Source organism: Equus quagga, chromosome 16 (assembly GCF_021613505.1).
Source record: "Equus quagga isolate Etosha38 chromosome 16, UCLA_HA_Equagga_1.0, whole genome shotgun sequence".
Taxonomy (NCBI): domain Eukaryota; kingdom Metazoa; phylum Chordata; class Mammalia; order Perissodactyla; family Equidae; genus Equus; species Equus quagga.
In genome coordinates, this window is record NC_060282.1 from 29054530 (window position 1) to 29073140 (window position 18611).

Consider the following 18611-nt stretch of genomic DNA (forward strand, 5'->3'; position numbering starts at 1 on the left):
ATGAAATATGTTTAAACAGGGAAAATAGGGAAGCAACAATAAAATCAACTCTTAGAGGAGTAAGACATATTGCTTATGACAAAGAAAAATGACCATTTTAGATCAAAATTCAAGTATTAAAACATTTAAAAACCCAGTTTGAATTATATCTGCTCTATTAACCAATTCTGGGTAGTGTGACAGAATTTATCTGCTACATTAGGTAGCATAAATTTCTTGACAATTTGATATAATAATTGTATTATCAATTTTATAGATTTTTCACATTCATTTAATGCTTTAATGACATTTTGTCATTAATTTAGCAGAAGAAATTTCAGATTTTCTAGATTCAAATAACTAAGAAACAATTAAGTGACATTTAAAGTAACCAATGCTTATGCAAGTGGTGACTTCTGAAAATAAAATAGTTACATATCTAAATAATATAATTCTTTATACTCAAATAGATGTGTTTATTTGTTCATTTATAAATAAAATGGTTATTTTATTATGAGGTTCCATACCAATTACATATATATATATAACTTATTATGAGGTTCTATACCAAATATGTGTGTATAATTTAGAGAGCGAGAGAACGTAATTACATATAATTATATACTTGCACACATACAATTGGTATGAAACCTTATATGTTTTTATTTTTTATATACATAATTATTCCTTAAAATTTTACTTACCATGTGAAAACATTAGTAATAAATTTTTTATATTAATTTGTTTTATCCTGGTATCCTGTTAATAAACATGAAGGTTCTGACTAGAGGAAGACCAATGTTTTATTACATAGAAATCCTTGAATTCGTTCCCCAGAGCCTGTTTCTCCCAGGCAGGCACAGTACTGTGAAAGCCAGATGGACCCTGGATGGACAGGGGAGTCTGTACTTCAGAAGAGGATCTCAAAATTACAAATCTCAGAGCTTCAGGACTTACATAGAAGCTGCCAGAGGATTTGCCTCTTCTCATCTTTGCCAAGAAGGGAGAAGAAGTTTTGCTCGCTAAGGTAAGCAAATTCTCTCCAGGAAGAGGAGGGGGAAACCCTAAGTTTTTATGTAACTCTTTGGAATGCAAACAAATGGCTTCAGGCCAGATAAACCTATAAATCTCTCCAGAGCAATTCACTATCTCTAACTTCCAAGTAATGGTTATCATTTAATCATCCTTTAACTCAGGTTGCCAGAAATTTTTTTTCAGGAAGCACAACCATGAAGAAACATGAAAATATTCATGGAGCATTATTTTCCAACAATTAAGATGTTGATGGGAGATATAACGCAAAGCAAAAATTAAAAATTCTCCGCCTCTGAACTCATGGATCTTTCCATTAGGATAGAAGACAGATTTTAATCATATAAACATAAAAATAAAATTTTGACCATGATCAGTCCTATGAATGAGTGATATATGGGGCAATGAAAATGGTACAATTGCAAGATGTGCTCTGTTCAGAAAGAACAGGAAAGTCCTTGAGGTAATGAGAATTGACATGAGATGCTAAGGGGCAGGGGAACTTACCTTGATTCAATCTGCTTTTGGATCCGGTCATTGGCTGAAGTGCAGGAAAAAGATTGGAAGGGACAAGAAAAGATGTGTTTACACTATTTAGGAAGATGGCTAGTAGGGGAGTGGGAATATTGTAACTTTCCAGACATGATATGGAGGATAACGTCACCTAAGACGTCATTATCAGAGAAACTGAGTAGTGGCAAACGTCCATCTGGTCCTTTTTGATAGTGTATATCTCTTTATTGCTATTATCTATTTGTAGATACAGAAAATGGCTAACAATGAACTTTACACTTGATTTATTAGTCTGATGACTGGGTTTCTACTTCAGATAAATATTTAAACTGATCAACCAGGAATATTGGCTTCCATGAAATTTTGAGATTTTTAAATATGTCTATGTAAAACCTACACATGATTAAGGACTTTTTCCTTGAATGTGTGCATAAGTGGTTAATAAGTTTGAGTTACGTTTATTGAGTCAGCACAGTGATATTGTCATGAGCCAAACTACTTAGGTTCCATTCTAACTCTAACAATGAGTAGCTGTGTAGGCTTCAGTACCAGGAAGTCATTTAACCTTCTCCTGCTTCAATTTCCTTATTGGTGAATTAGAGAGAATAATATTTGCTATCGCTTAGGATAGTTGTGAGGTTTAAATGAGTTAATCTCTAGAAAGTCTTACAACACTGCCTGGCATTGACTAAGGCCTAAATGAGTACTAGTTACTATTATCCAATAGTTCTGGTTGGTTAGGAATTCATTTGGTTTAACATAATTCAAATTTTCTTTGGTTGTTAAATTGTTCCATTTCAGTCTCTTTTTCTTTGGAAGTTATACTTTTTTTAGCTGTACAGCAAATTTTTAATGTGGCCATCGGAATACGGACTGCTTATATTTCATATTTTGTAATTATGTGGAGTGTATTTTTCATTTTCAATACAATCGTGTAATGTTATTTTCCTTCATGTCTGGCTTTGATCAGGACATGGGTATTTCCCAATAAGTTTCTATAACAGAAGACAGCTCATTACTTAGTATAGACCCTTCATTCTACAGTCATGGGCTAGAAAAGAGAAAAAGGAAAAGCATCTGTAATGTGCTTTGCCCATGGGGCTCCAGTAAACCTCAGGGAAGAATAATAGTTTGAGAGCTTTTTATATCAGAGGATTTTTTTTTCTTTTTCTTTTCTTTTCTTTTCTTTCTTTTTTTTTTTTTTTTACCTCTATCTAAAGGCAAAAATGTTAACCCTGCTTTCTTGGGTATTTTCCTAGGACGTTAGAGAGCCTTCACTGGGGGACAGATTTCTTAGTGCCTAATTGGTAGCCCATTTGAGTCTGAATCAGAATCACAAGGGTACTTATCAAAATGCTGATTCCAAATTCCAAGAAATCTAGAGAACCACAGTATCTGGTAATCTGCTGTGTCAGAAGCACTTCAGGTGCTCCTAATACTGCACTTGAGGCAATACTTCCAGAACTATTTTATTCCTGCATGTGAATTTAATAAACTGCTAAAGGCTACACATAGTTAAAGGGTGCAGACTTGATGCAAACTTTATTTAGATGTGTCTATTACCTTGAAATGTGAAAATTGAGAACTAATTTTAATACGCTCATTGAATGTCAATTTTCATTTTTGTGTTCCTTTTTCTTTAAAAGAAAAACTCTGATGGAAATGAGACATTAACATTTGGAAAGGACAAATTGGTCTATAGTAATGTAATGCAGAGTAGATGCATTCACAAGATTAAGAAATTATCAAATAAGTGATTGAAATTTATGCCTAAAAATATATTATTGGTGACTTCAATTATTACTGTAATATTTCATATACTGTTGGTAATTATTACAAAATTATAGACCCAACAATGGAAAGATTAATGAATACTAATATTATGTAAATTTGCACCCACACAACAATGATATTTATATAATAAGGATAAAAGATTGCTAGTATATAATTTGCTATTTTCAATTTAAATTTTGTTCTTGGAAATAATCTTTTGTTTCTTTTATTTTATAAGGTTTCTGGGAATTTCAACAGTGTCTATAGGTTATTATAAGAGAAATGCACAAATATAATATAATTGAAAAACTGTATATTTTAGGTATGCTGAAATCAGCAGATTTCTATAGTGCACATGTGGCATTTGCACCTAGGAACAATTATCCTGCAGGGGATCAATTTTCTGTGTGGGATTTAAATGACCTTTGTCATCTGGTCCTTTGAAATCCAGGCAATATTGTGAAGGCTGCGTGGATTTATAAATTTTGTCTATCTTAATTTCCTTGAGGATGAAACATTGATTAGAAGTCCAAAAGTCAGTTTTAACTTATTTTACATAGGGAAATAAGGAACAGATGATGTATAGGGAATGGTGCCATGAGGATGTAGAAAGATTGGTGAAATGTTTCCTGGAATGGCATAATGAGCAAGAATGCATCTGTGTTCATAAAGGCCACTGAACTTGGGGTAAAATCCAGACTCCTACAGCATCTTACAAGACCCCGCAGCGTCCAGTGTCTGCGAACATCTTCAGTCTCACATCATGCTACTCTCCTTAAGTTTCTCATTGTTCTCCAATATTAGTAGAACCACAATGACCTCTTTACTGCCTCAGAACATTCCAACAAGTCATCACATCTTCTGGGAACATGGATCCCCCACTGTTTATTCATGAATGATTCCTTGTCATGCTTTGGGCTTTGACATAGATATTGCCTTCCCTCAAAGGTCTTCCCAGTTAGAACTATAGTTCTTTCCTTCTCTATTGCAATACTTTCTGCTTTCCTTACTTAGCACTTGTTGCATAGTGTAATTAGTCATTTTTGTAACTTATTTATTTTTCCCGAATAGTCAGTAATTTCCAACAGGGCGGGAAATACAGCCATCAGGTTAATTACTGTATACCAAACACTTAGCGTGGAAGCTAATAAGTATTTTTTAATTGAATGAATATCTTTTAAATATTTCCCAAGGGTGTTATACATCAAGTACTTAACTCTCATTAGCTTATTTCCTCTTAGGACTTGACACCTAAATGTATCAGCTCATCACTAATAGGTCAACTATCCTAAAGAATCAGAATTTTACTTGTTTTAGAAATAAGCATATGTCTCTAGCTTTTTCTGCTGACCAACAAAAAAAGGGAGGCTGTGATTGTATTTGTTTGTTTGCTTTTATTTTATATCTAATACATCCATGTGGACCAAATCAAAAAAGTATGGAGAATAAGCAACAAAGAGTTTCATTGCAAGTCTTTTCTCAAGCAAAACTGATGCTTTGTTCTATATCTTCTTGATTATTTTTCAAAATAACAGTGTAACTTGGACTTTGTTTTATATTAGTGTTTTAAATTTTAAATTAAAATGTCTTCATTTGGGTCTCAAATATAGTTAGTGTGACTTTTGCATCTCTTCTCTAGGAGAAAAAAACATAATTATATTCACTAGGAAATTCTGATTGTTCAGGCTAATGCTTGCTTACCCTCTCTTCACCCCACTTAATGCTACATACCTGTGAAAAAAATAAAACAAATAGTGTATACACCATGATAAATGCTTGTATAGAAGCATTACTTATTATTTGGTGTCACAGAAAAGTAAGAAGGTAATTCTACTAAGAGTATCTAGAAGGGCTTCATAGATAAGGAGTTATGTGAGACAGCACTTGACATATGAAATAAATACAATTAGATTATGGAAAATGGGATGTGGAGATTTACATAAATCCTTCACCTTTGTTAGTAAAATAAAACTAAGATCATTTAGAATTGACAGTGGAGAAAAAATAACTCTCCACTTGGACAGCAGTGACTGGATTATAAAACACTGGCTTGAATTATGTAAGATTCATTCTCCTTTTGAGGGTAATTCATGTATTATTGTGGTTCACTATCTTTACTGATGACAAAAATCTCAGCCCTCCCTGACCTTACTTCGTAGTGGAGGAAGAGATATAAACAAACTATCTAGAATATATACGTAGCAGTTTTAGGATTAAAAGAGCTATGGAAAAAAGCTGAATTGGGAAGAGAAAAAGAAAGTGTGTTTTTGTAGTGTGACATTTTAAACAGAGTGCTCAAAGACAACCAGAACTGGAAGGTAACAATTGAGTAAGATCTGAAGGGAGTGAGAGATAAAGTCAGGTCTGATGAGCTGTGCATTGGGTTTACCGTTGTAACTTCAGGCCCTGAAACAATGCCCAACACATAGCAAACACTCAATAAATATCTGTTGGATATATGCATGAATAATTTAATTTGTAGAGTAATGGTAAGGAGAGTGTATGTACCGGAAGTAAACATCAAGTGAGGAGACTCGAAAATTGCTTGGGCTGGATACATGAAAGGGCGCTTATTTTCTGTTAAGAAAAAAAGAAATTAATCTTGTGGGCCACGTGGAGTTCATGAATACTTTGATATTATATTTTTAGATTTACTGATGATGCCATCAAATCATATTTGTTTATTGGGAAAATACCGAGGGCAAAGGAGTAGAATAAAGAGAAGGATTTTTCAGACGGTCCAGTTAGAAGGGAAGCTGATGGCAAACCTGTAGATATTTGATACCAGTGATGAAGTTGACACAGAGAACTTATGAGGGTTCAGACATGCCTTTTTATGAAGTGATGACAAGATTTTAATTATACAAGCACAACTGATGATGAGGCATATAATGTAGTCATTAACAATTGCCAAGTTTCCGACTTGGCGACTAAGATAGATAAATGGTAATTCCAAATACTTACATAATTAATTCAAGAGTATGAGCAATTTGGCTTGTGAAAGATAAAACACTGAGTTCAGCTTTGTATATACTGAATATGATATGCCTTGAGTTACAGACTGAGGTATTTGGTTTATTATACTATATATATCACATAAAATGCTATAAACACAAATAGAAGACCATTTATTTGTGTTTAGGAGTGAAGTTTAGGAAAAGCAATGGAGGAAAAGTGTATTTGAGGCAAATCATGAAAGATGAGGTGGCATTGGCCAGTGACAAGAATAGAGTCTAGGTCATTCCAGGGAGGGAAACTATCATAAATTCATAAAACCCTGAAAGTATATGATATGGAGAGAGAGGAGGTAATACGTATGTGCCACTAGCATCTTTGTTTTTGTGGGGAATAAAAACAGCCAGACAAACAAACTTATATTGTGTATGGAAGTGGGTTTCATACACAGATTCCTTACATGAACTTTTCTTTGCCTTTATTCTTCAGAGTCCATTACCAGCTCATATTCAAAGTCCTTAGGGGAAGATTTGTTCCTGTAAAACATAAACATGTTTCTGAAAGCTGTAAAAGACTTTGCTGGATTTGACTATTGTGAAAACAGGCTATCACCATGGTCACTTAAGTGTTTGAAGAGTATTTTGTTTACGACGGAGTGGGTAATATTGCTTGTCACTTCCCATTACCTTTTGATCAACGTGATAACAGGAGTGGCGCTGCCAGAAGCAATTGACTTTGACATTGTGAATGCATTTAATGGAGTTCAGTTATGGCTATGAGTTTCATATGCTACCCATTTGACTTCCACTATAATCAATTATTATAACTTTCGGGGACAGTTAAATTGAGTGACCTCTAGAGCTACATGCTTGAAATAATATTTTAGTAAATCTGTACTGTATATAGTCCAAGTGGTAGATCTGAACTTCAGTTCAGGGAAGTTACCACTTAAATGAACTTGTCAAATAGCCTATTTAAGACTATGACTGATGTCTTTGTGAAACATGAGATATGTTTACGCTCCAGCAGATCATACAATTCTAGAGAAAACTCTAATGGTGTTTTTTCTTCCTTATTGCCTTTCTCAGACATCTTTTAGTACAGTTGACACTAGCTCAACTGTCTGCTATTTGCATAAATTCATATATTTATAGATTAAAATATATTACTAATAAATTTAGGAATACAATTTGGGTTATTTCTATAGCACTCAGAAATTTTCAATGTTTGACCTAGAAACTCTATAAAATTCAATCTGGTATTAACTGAGCAATTGATCATGTATTCACTGAATGCATATTGTATTCTGCCTTAGTCTTATATGTATATCCAGAACTCAAGAAATACAAAGTTTATTTTGGAGTTATATTTTAAGATGTTAACACAGAGCTAACAATACACCATACTACAAGGAAAATGCTAAAAGCCAAACGCCAATGCAAAATTATAGTAGACAGAAGGGACTTCATGATATGGAAAGAAAGAGACTTGCAAGTTTATACATACATATACGTAATTTGATCAGCTTTTTTTTCTCAATTTAGTATGATTGTCTTAACGAGCATATCACTAACAAAGCATATGATTAATGTGACTGGCACGGACATCCAATGAGCAGAAAGACCATTTTCTTCTCTAAGTATTTGTAACTTATTACCTGCTATTTTTCTTCACCTTTAGTCTGTTTTCATATGTTGAAACTCTTCATATGGAAGCCAATATTAGTTTATCACTTATAGGTATAAGCATTTAACTACTAGTAATTGATGTGCAAATCATAAATCTAATCAACCATACACTTCCAGCCTTGGACACAGATTGAATGTCATATTTCATAAAGTGAGTTTTCTGTCTCCCTTATACAATGTGTTTTTCTTCCCAAATATTGATTTCCCAAAGAGACATTCAATATGAGCTATATAATAATAAAATTTCTCAAAAAAAAATCCTTGGTAGGGGAAAGCTATGGACAACCTGCTTCTGTGATGCCCTCAATATGTTTGGACTTGATACATTTGACATATCAGTCCTCCCTAAACAATGATTAGATCTAGAAGAAGTGTGCTTTTATTAAACATGCTATGAGCTTACAACAATTTAAATAAAAATAGAAGTAATTATAATAATAATATTTTCATTATTGCAAAGATTAAGTAAGTTTAATGCATACAGAATGTTTAGTGCAGGACCTGGCACATAGAGAGGTATAGAGAAGTGTCATCTAGTAGTGGTACTGGTGGTAATAATAGTATTACCACACCAATACCACCATCATGACCATCACTACTCCTATTGTTACTTGATTTGGTGCCCCATAAAATAGAGAGCTCCACTGATTTTATTATCTTTGTCCTAATTGAAAAGAAAATAGAGGTTAATTTGATGGAGTAACATATGGAAAGATGAAAAATAAATGCTTACTTAGTATAATGTAGAAATACTGTCTTCCCTTTACTTATCTAATGAAGGTTCTGAGAAGAGATTAGAATCAAAGGTTATCTGAACTGCATTCATCCAGAAATGTTTAATTTCTCTCATTATGTTCTTCTGTTTCCTTCCAAATACATTGCTCAATTTCATTTTTTTAGTTCTGCATTATCATATCAACATAAAACAGGATCACTAAATTCAAGAAATAAAGTAATTACTGCATCATATTATGAGCAAATAGTCATAACAAGAGCCATCTGCAAATTTTAATATATCATTTACTGAGTTTTCCAGATCATTGATAAACTTGTATGATAATGATATGAATAACACTGACCTCTGATGAGCATAAAGGCCATTTTCTTCTGTAAGCACTTACAACGCATTACCTTCTATGTTTCCCCACCGTTATCCCGTTTTCATATATTGAAACTCTTCGCACTGAAAGAAATTATTTCTATGGTAATTTTATTAGGAACTGTATCACCTCTTTGGCTAAGAAACAAACACATGAAGATATTATGACTCTTTCTCATTTTGTAATTATGCAAAAAGTTTTTCAATTCCTTTCATTTGCTCAATACTTAGTTGTGTCTTTCTTGTGCCAAGCACATAGGCTACATTTTGAATGAAATTATAAACTCCTTTAAAAATTTTCGTACTATGTATAGCATTTGTTTCCATTCATCTATCTTCCACTGGACAAATGTGTTTTCTTCCTTTTCAGATAAAGTTCATCATTTGAACTTCTATAGTATTTCTTCCCTTTAATGTTTCCTTGTTATAATTACACACACTATCTTGACTCCTTTTAACCTTACTTGTCTAAATATTCATTTATTTATCCCTGACCACCATTCAATTATATTAATCTGTTTTAGAATGTCATTGGCCATGTGATTGGAAACCTCATTTCTTCAGATGTATCCCTAGGACGTCTGGCCTACACCAGCCCAAGGAAGCCAATACATCCCACTCAGATCTGAATAAAGAAGAGAAGTACGTTCCCTTACACCATGCACAAAAATCAACTCAAAATGGATTAAAGACTTGAATGTAAGACCCAAAACCAGGAACCTTCCAGAAGAAAACATAGGCAGTACAGTCTGTGACATTAGTCTTAGCAGCATTCTTTCAAGTACCATGCCTGACCCGGCAAGGGAAACAAAAGAAAAAATGAACAAATGGGACTACATCAAACAAAAAGCTTCTGCACAGCAAAGGAAACCATCAACAAAATGAAAAGACAACCTAACAATTGGGAGAAGATATTTGCAAACCATATATCAGATAAGGGGTTAATATCCAAAATATACAAAGAACTCATACAGCTCAACAACAAAAAAAGCCAACAACCCAGTTAAAAAATGGGCAAAAGATCTGAACAGAGATTTCTCCAAAGAAGATATATGGATGGCCAATAGGCATATGAAAAGATGCTCAACATCATTAGCTATCAGGGAAATGCAAATCAAAACTACAATGAGGTATCACCTCACTCTGGTCAGAATGGCTATAATTAAGAAGACAGGAAATGACAAATTTTGAAGAGGGTGTGGTGAGAAGAGAACCCTTGTTCACTGCTGGTGGCAGAGCAAACTGGTGCAGCCAATATGGAAAGCAGTATGGAGTATCCTCAGAAAATTAAGGATAGATCTGCCATATGATCCAGCTATTCCACTGCTGGGTATTTATCCAAAGAACTTGAAAACACAAAGGCATAAAGATATTTGCACCCTTATGTTCATTGCAGCATTATACACAATAGCCAAGACATGGAAGCAACCAAGGTGCCCATCAAGGGACGAATGGATAAAGAAGATGTGGTATTTATACACGATGGACTACTACTTAGCCATAAGAAATGATGAAATCCGGCCATTTGTGACAACATGGATGCAACTTGAGGGTATTATGCTGAGTGAAATAAGTCAGAGGGAGAAAGTCAAATACCATATGATCTCACTCATAAGTAGAAGATAAAAACAACGACAAACAAACACATAGCATTGGAGATTGGATTGGTGGTTACCATTGGGGAAGGAGTGAGGGGGGAGGGCAAAAGGGGTGATTAGGCTCACATGTGAGGGTATGGACTATAATTAGTTTTTGGGTGGTGAACATGATGTAATCTGCACAGAATTTGAAATATATTATGATGTACATCCGAAAGCTATATAATGTTATAATCCAATGTTACTGCAATTAAAAAAAATAAATAAATTTGGGGCTGGCCCCGTGGCCGAGTGGTTAAGTTCGCGTGCTCCGCTGCAGGCGGCCCAGTGTTTCGTTGGTTCGAATCCTGGGCGCGGACATGGCACTGCTCATCAAACCAGGCTGAGGCAGCGTCCCCATTAAACCACGCTGAGGCAGCGTCCCACATGCCACATCTAGAAGAACCCACAATGAAGAATATACAACTATGTACTGGGGGGCTTTGGGGAGAAAAAGGAAAAAAATAAAATCTTTAAAAAATAAATAAATAAATAAATAAATAAATTTAACAAAAAAGAAGTACAAATATTTATACATAAAGTTCTGGATGACAGTTTTTTTTCTTGCACTTTTATCTTTTTTTGTTGTTCTAGGTATTTTAGAATTATTATTACCCATCTGAAGTATTAATGGAGGAGAGAGAAGTATCTTTGAGGACAGTCTAATTCAGTACACAACTACCAAGAGGTATCCCACAGACGCTAGGCCATTATCTCACTGTTTTCACTTGGCCATTGCAGATATGTGTAGTCTTCAATAGTGAGATCCATTATGACATATAATATGACAGGAAAACAATTAGAACTTAAAAGAAGCATCAGTTTAAATTTTCTTTTAAAAGACATTTTAAAAATTCCATTTAATGGAGATGCTTGCACATCATGGTGCTAGTCTCATATGGGACTCAAATATTCACTGCTCTTGAATTGTGCCCAACTCAGCAAAAGTATGTGGATATGATGAAATTCTGTTTTAAGATACTGCACTTTTGAAATAGAAGTCTATTTGGAATGTCGACTCACCATTTAGTTTTCATTAACTGTCATATACAGTTTCATTAACAGTCATTGACTGGTTCCTGTAAGAATAGGCACTTTCTCATGTATAAGGAGAGAAGGATATTCATATCCTACGATGCCCGGGATGAGTGGGGAACATCACAGATATTATCTGGTGGGTAATTAGACTGAAAAGTTGGAGGCCAGAAAAATAAGGTTTTGTTGTATCCTACGAATAGAATTTTCTTTACCAAAAGAAACCAAAATGAAATGTGGAGATAGAGTCTCTTCATTACCTAAAAAAGAAAAGTGTAAGTTGTACAAAATATGACAGAAGACATTGTTTAGATCAATTTCCAGACCCTAACCCACATTTTCAAAGCCATCCGCATATGGACTTCGTATAAAATACACATAGAATCATCTATTTTCCTTTAAGAAATATTAAATATAAGAATATTTGTCAATTAAAATTATTTGACTTGAATTTTTTGGCTTTATATATCAATATCAATATGAACATAGTTATAAAGGTGATGTGAGATTTTACCTTCAAACTTCTCGCAAATCTGTAATTCAAACAGCTTAAAATCTTACTGAATAATCACCCTCAAGATCATTTATCTACTAATATGCTCTTTTTCTTCCCATGGAAGCAATGAAAAGAAAGAGGAGCAAGCATTTTTTTCTCCTTCATAACACAAGTAAAAGTAAATACAGGGGCCGGCCCCGTGGCGCAGTGGTTAAGTTTGCACGTGCCACTTCAGCGGCCCGGGGTTCACCAGTTTGGATCCCGGGTGTGGAAATGGGACCACTTGGCAGGCCATGCTGTGGCAGGTGTCCCACATATAAAGTAGAGGGAGATGGGCACAGATGTTAGCTCACGGACAGTCTTCCTCAGCAAAAACAGGAGGATTGGCAGCAGATGTTAGCTCAGAGCTAATCTTCCTCAAAAAAAAAAAAAAGTGAATACAATGAAAATTCTCTCAAAGAATGAGATTTTTGGTAATTATGTTTTCAGTATTTTAAAGTTCATAATTATAATATTAACCTACATTAGCTAATGTTATCCTTTTGTCTCCATTTCAAACAAAAGATTTCCCCCAAAACACAAAATTTCTTCTCATAACACTTAATGCAGTATTTATAAATGAAGTTAATCTGGATTAAAGCAAAAAATTCATTATCACATTATCTACATATTCAAACACCTCAACTTACTGACCAACTAAATTTTTATTGTTTTAAGCTATATCCAATTGTATATAAAGACCAACAGAACTATGAGATCAGCACTCATTGAAATACTCAAATTACTTACCCTGGGTAATAAGAATATGGGTGATATTTTTAACCTTCAGCCTCCAACGTGTATAATGAATATTCAGTGGAAATACAATTTTTTTTTCACCTTGCAGGTTTAATCAGGTAAAGAAGAGATGCTTGGAAACCATGGCAACGTGCATAATTAGTTGACCATTGTGATCCTTAAGACAATCAAAAATCACTCAACTGTGTTAAACATCCTGGGATTTTAGAGAAAAGAGGGCAGTCTTTGATTTGAGCATCTCTGTGATCAAAACAGTTATGCTTATAGACTTAGGCCAGAAATATTAATTGATTAATTAATTTTTTGCCATGGAAAATTTCTGTCTGGGACTCAAGTGATCAACTTCCTACTACACTATTAGCTTCTTTGTCTAAAAAACATTTAATTAGTTAAATTAGTCAAAACAATAAAAATTTAGTCATTTAGGGTTGATTTGTACGATGTATTCAATCTATTTAAAGAACTTAATGAAGACTGTTGCTAAAGCGACTACACAAACAAGAAAATTTGCTTTTCTGATCTCATAATAAAATTGCTTAGTTTTATCATGAACCATATGGTTCATATTTTTTTGAAAAAACTAACATGGGACTCTATTGTTATCCAAATGTTTCAGTATGGGATAATATAATAGAAGAGAAGAAATATGTTTATCTTCAAAATTCTTTAAAATGTCTTACTTGGAATTTAAGAGGGAGGGAAATTGACTTGGGAGAAAATTAAAGCAGGAGAAAAAAACTGACATAATTTTCTATATGTTTGCTTGTAGCTTTTGTGGTTCATTTAATTTAAGGCTACAGGGAATGTGTGGGAAGCAGTAGATTTTAGACATCTCTACAGAAGCTATTGTATGTCTGACCTCTGTGCTTGAATCGATTCTGTCACATACTGTTAAATTGTTTGGAAAAAATACGTGTCTCCATAAATCTGAAGAGAGACATCCTATTTCTAAGTCAAGTTCCAACAGAAACATCTACCAAAAAGCAAAGAATGAAGAAATGCTAAGGCCTTAGCAAATCTTGTATAGGGACATGTCTATTCTATAACTTTGTAATTCTAATCGAAGTAATGGTAACTCACCATCTCATGAAGGATCTATTGAAGCCATCATCTTCTGTAAGGATCAGCAATATGATAAGAGCCATATACACACGTTGTGAATTTCTTTCTTCAACCTGATACAGAATCTCAAGAACTAGTAAAAACTAGAGAATAAAAATTTTAATTTATTTCAATTAATTTATTATAAGACCAAATGTTTCAAACATTTATAGTATCATAATTATATTACCCTTCAGAGAAAAAGAACATACACACCAGCTTCTAACTGAAAGTACTTTCCACATGTATAGCTAAGATACGAGTAAAGAATATCATCACTAGGCCAGCCTGGTGACATAGTGGTTAAGTGTGCACACTCTGCTTCAGGGGCCCAGGGTTCTCAGGTTCTGATTCCAAGTACAGATCTATATAGCGATCATCAAGCCATACTGTGGCAGTGTCCTACATACAAAATAGAGGAGGATTGACACAGATGTTAGTTCAGAGACAATCTTCGTCATGAAAAAAGAAAAATCATCGCTAACTCTGAAGATCTGCCTGAGAATGTCTATTGCCACAGAAAGGTTGGATTTGCAGACCATTTAGGCTCATGGTTTGTTTGAAGTTTTTAAGAAGCCACACTACTTTCCCCCAACTCGCCTCCAAAAAGCACAGCTGCTCAGAAATTAAAGAACATATTTTAATTGTTATGCTTCACATCACTTATATTTTAATGTTAAAAAATCATGTAGCTAAATAGGCAAGAAATTATACACATCATATTGTGACAATCATCAAGTCAACAATCCCCACTGAAAAGGGCATACACAGACCACAGCATATTTCCAAGTGTCAGCGTTCAATAAAGTTCATCCATAACGCAGGCTGAGTTTAAATATTTTACCCTTTATGGGCCTTATTCTAATGTCCTATTGGGAATAGTTTTCATGTACTTCATAACAAACTTAGCAGACCACTGTCATAAAAGAAAAGAGGTCTATAATCATTCCAAGGTGAATTTGGGTGCATTCATGTCCCGCAACGTGTATTCTCTTTTTCTGTTTGGCTAAAAACAAAAACAATTAAAATTAGTTACTGAAAGATAAGAGTTTTGCAGTTTTGTATGCTGATTTTGTGGCCAAATGATTTTGCTAATAGCATAATGCAGTCATTGATATTTTGAGAGTTACCAAACAGTATTGAATAGAATACTCTGGTTTCAAGTGACAGAATTCAACCCAAATAAATTAAACAAAAGCCAAATTTATTGTCTCATATAGCTGGAAATTGTGGGGCAAAACAAATTCAGGCCCAATTGAATTCAAGGACTCAGCTCATTCTTGCTAGCTCTGTTAGTTCTGCTTTGTCGTGTCCAGCATCATTCTTTTCTCTGTAGATTGAGCTTCTTCAGGAGGAGAGGAGCCTGAATACCATCAGCTGCTCTTTCACGTCCATTCAGCTCCATAACTTAGAAGGAGGGCAGCTAGCTTTTGAAACAGACATTTTTGATATGTAAAAAAACATAATTCGTGTGTGTTTCTGTGTGAGTACACATGGAAATTTTTCTGGGAGAGTTTCCATAATTCTCAAATTATAATTTAGGAATCCAGACTGTCAAAGCTTTCTCATAGTTTACCCATTCCAACCTCCTTTTCGGTTACTGCTGTTCGCCTGTTACAATCACATAATTTTGGCCAGAATTCAATTATACTACATCTCAGTCCTGACCAAGTTTCCACTGAATTTTAGTACTCAGTTTTATGGCCATGGTGATTGGTTCAGGATAACACAAATGACCCATCAAAGACAACAAGAGGCCTTTTCCACAATGTTTTTATTTTGAGCTGGCACTAAAGAAGCCAAGAGTCTTAACATTAAGCGTTTGGTTTCTACTAACACTGTAATATATTGATTCTGTCTGCAAACAGCTGCCCAGCAGTAATTTACATAATGTTTTCATTTGCTTGGCTAAATCAATAGGCACCAAGTAATTAATTCAATTAATCCAAATCAACAAACATGTATGGAGAATCTACTATATGCCAGGAACTGTTTCAGATGCTGCAGCCTTAAACATGAGAAAGATACAGTCGCTCTCCTCAGAAGTATGCACATGTTTGCTCAAATGCTCATAGCAGTTGACCATGGTAAAGGATGAAGACACTGTCTGAAGTAGGGCAGTGATCCTCAAACCTATCAAATTCAAATTCCCCCTTCTGGAAGACGAATATTTCATAATACTCCCTTTAATTTCCTGAATTGAAATCTATGTATAATATCAGCTCTTCCGTATAATTTCAAAAACATTCAATATAATCCCCTTAACTATAAATCAATAAAGCATGAATAGTAATTTAAAATAAAATAATATTTATTTAAACATACATGTGCTACCGGAAAGCAGATGACTCTCACAGATTCACAAAATGCTCCCTAAGGGAATTCCTGCCTCCCAGGAATTTTAGATTCCAAGACTGAAGTGGTTTGATTATGGGTGATAGTTTTGTATGTTTGCTTGGTTTGGTTTTCAATTTCCCCAAAGCTCCATGCACTGTGGCCCACAGACCTGACCCATGCTGTGCTAGCATGTTGTTGGAGTATGTATAGAAAGCAGCTCAGAAGTGAAAAATGCTTCCCTCAACATTCTCAAAAATTACTCCAAATATTTTAGCTTATGTCATAACTTTTTTAACTTAAGCACTCAATTGTAATTTTGCTTTATTTTCTTAATGAAGAACAAAATATTATGATGACCAATATACTGCATTATTTTAGGTCTCTCCTGTGATAGCTGCAATGGGCAACTTTATAGTGGAAATTTCCATCTTACCTTGATTCTTACATTCACTCAACGACACTTCTTGAAAACATTCGATTTTTAAATTACTCATTTTGTTAGAATTTTATTTTGACTTGTTTCTTAATACGTAAGCAGTGACATTGAGTAACAAGTTAAAAATCTGGTATCCTATGTTTTCTTACTCAAATATTAAGAAAAATTGGAACTTGATTTATAACAACCACCAGAAAATCAAGCATGAATATGGACATTGCAAACCTAAGAATACACGGCAGAATTGACAATTGCACTGAAATTCACAGTGTGATAAAATTTCACTGCCGTGCGTAAACAAGTTCAGAACCTACTTAGAGTTAAAACTTTACCAAACAGTTGGCCATAAACCTGAAGACTCACTGTAAAGAACCGGCAGCGCTTTAAAAAGACACGGTGTATAAGCAAGAAGATTTGGTCGTGACCATTTGGCAATCAAGTAAAAAGCTATGATTCTGCTGCCGTATAGTATTCTCGAACTGCTTTAAAATTTTCAGAAATATTACGTCAACAACGACTTTTGGAGACAGATGAGCATGTGAATATAACACTATGTTCTATCTAAGTAAGGCCTTTTTTTGGATAATATAATAATAATTACTAGGGTGCAGTGTATGAAACTCAAGACAAAAGATTTCTAAATTGAGGGCTTATAGATATTAAATGGTTGAAGCTGAAAGAAATATTTCATTGAAAAGCCACATCCAAGTTTTCATATCTAAAAAGATTGAGATTTTAATTCCCATTTGGATTGTCTTTATTTGGGGCAAATTTTATGAACACGTTTAGTTACATAAATGTAAAGCAAGGGCATACTCATTATTTTGGAGAAAACTGAAGTGGCTCAAAAGCCAACATTTTAGACTGAGATGCTAATTGTTCTGTTAGGTAAAGTAAATGATTTTACTTTAATTAATTAAATTGGCTTCACAATACTTTGTCTATCTGTCTATCTACTTACATACCTACCTATGTGTTATCTACCATCTATCCATCTATGTACCTATTTACCATCTCTAATTTCAGTGGTATTGTGTGATTGGGGTTGGGGGGTGGAGAGGTGAAGTTCCTCTGGACCGAAGACAAATCCACACCACAGTGTGAGAGTCGGAAATTTTCCCTGAAGGAAGGATTATTCACTTTGGCAGTTGTCCTGAGAAAGGCATGGTTCTGAGGCAGAACACGAGAACTAATTAGGTGAGTTATGTCGTAGAGGGAGTTTTTACTTTCCCTGTATGTCATGGTGTTTGGCCTGTCAAAGGTGTTTGGAGCAATCCTAGTGGTGGGAGTGGTTTTCGCTGAGAGCCATACTACTCCTCAGTGGGCACTTTGGAAAGGAACAAAGGACAATTTCCTGGTTGCAATCGAATATAAGTACCTAGATGTTTAGAAGGAAAACTAAAGACGCTAGCCTTTCTGTAATGCATACGCTACTGAGAGATGTTCACTCAAGTCAAAAGCCTGCTTAAATTATCTGCATTTGGAATTTAACTCCATTTTACATAAAAACCAAGGTATTTTTTGGTAAATTTAATATATACTTTTTTTCCCTGTAATGACAACATTGTGAAAATTAAGGTAAATTGTACATTAGTTTGTGCACCAGTTGTTTACCAATGACAACACTGCTAGGGTAGGGTAACACAACACATCTGCACTTGTAGCTGACGCGTTCACTGTGAGCCACCTTACAGTTGCTGATTCTACTTAAGGCACAAGCTTTATTTTAATT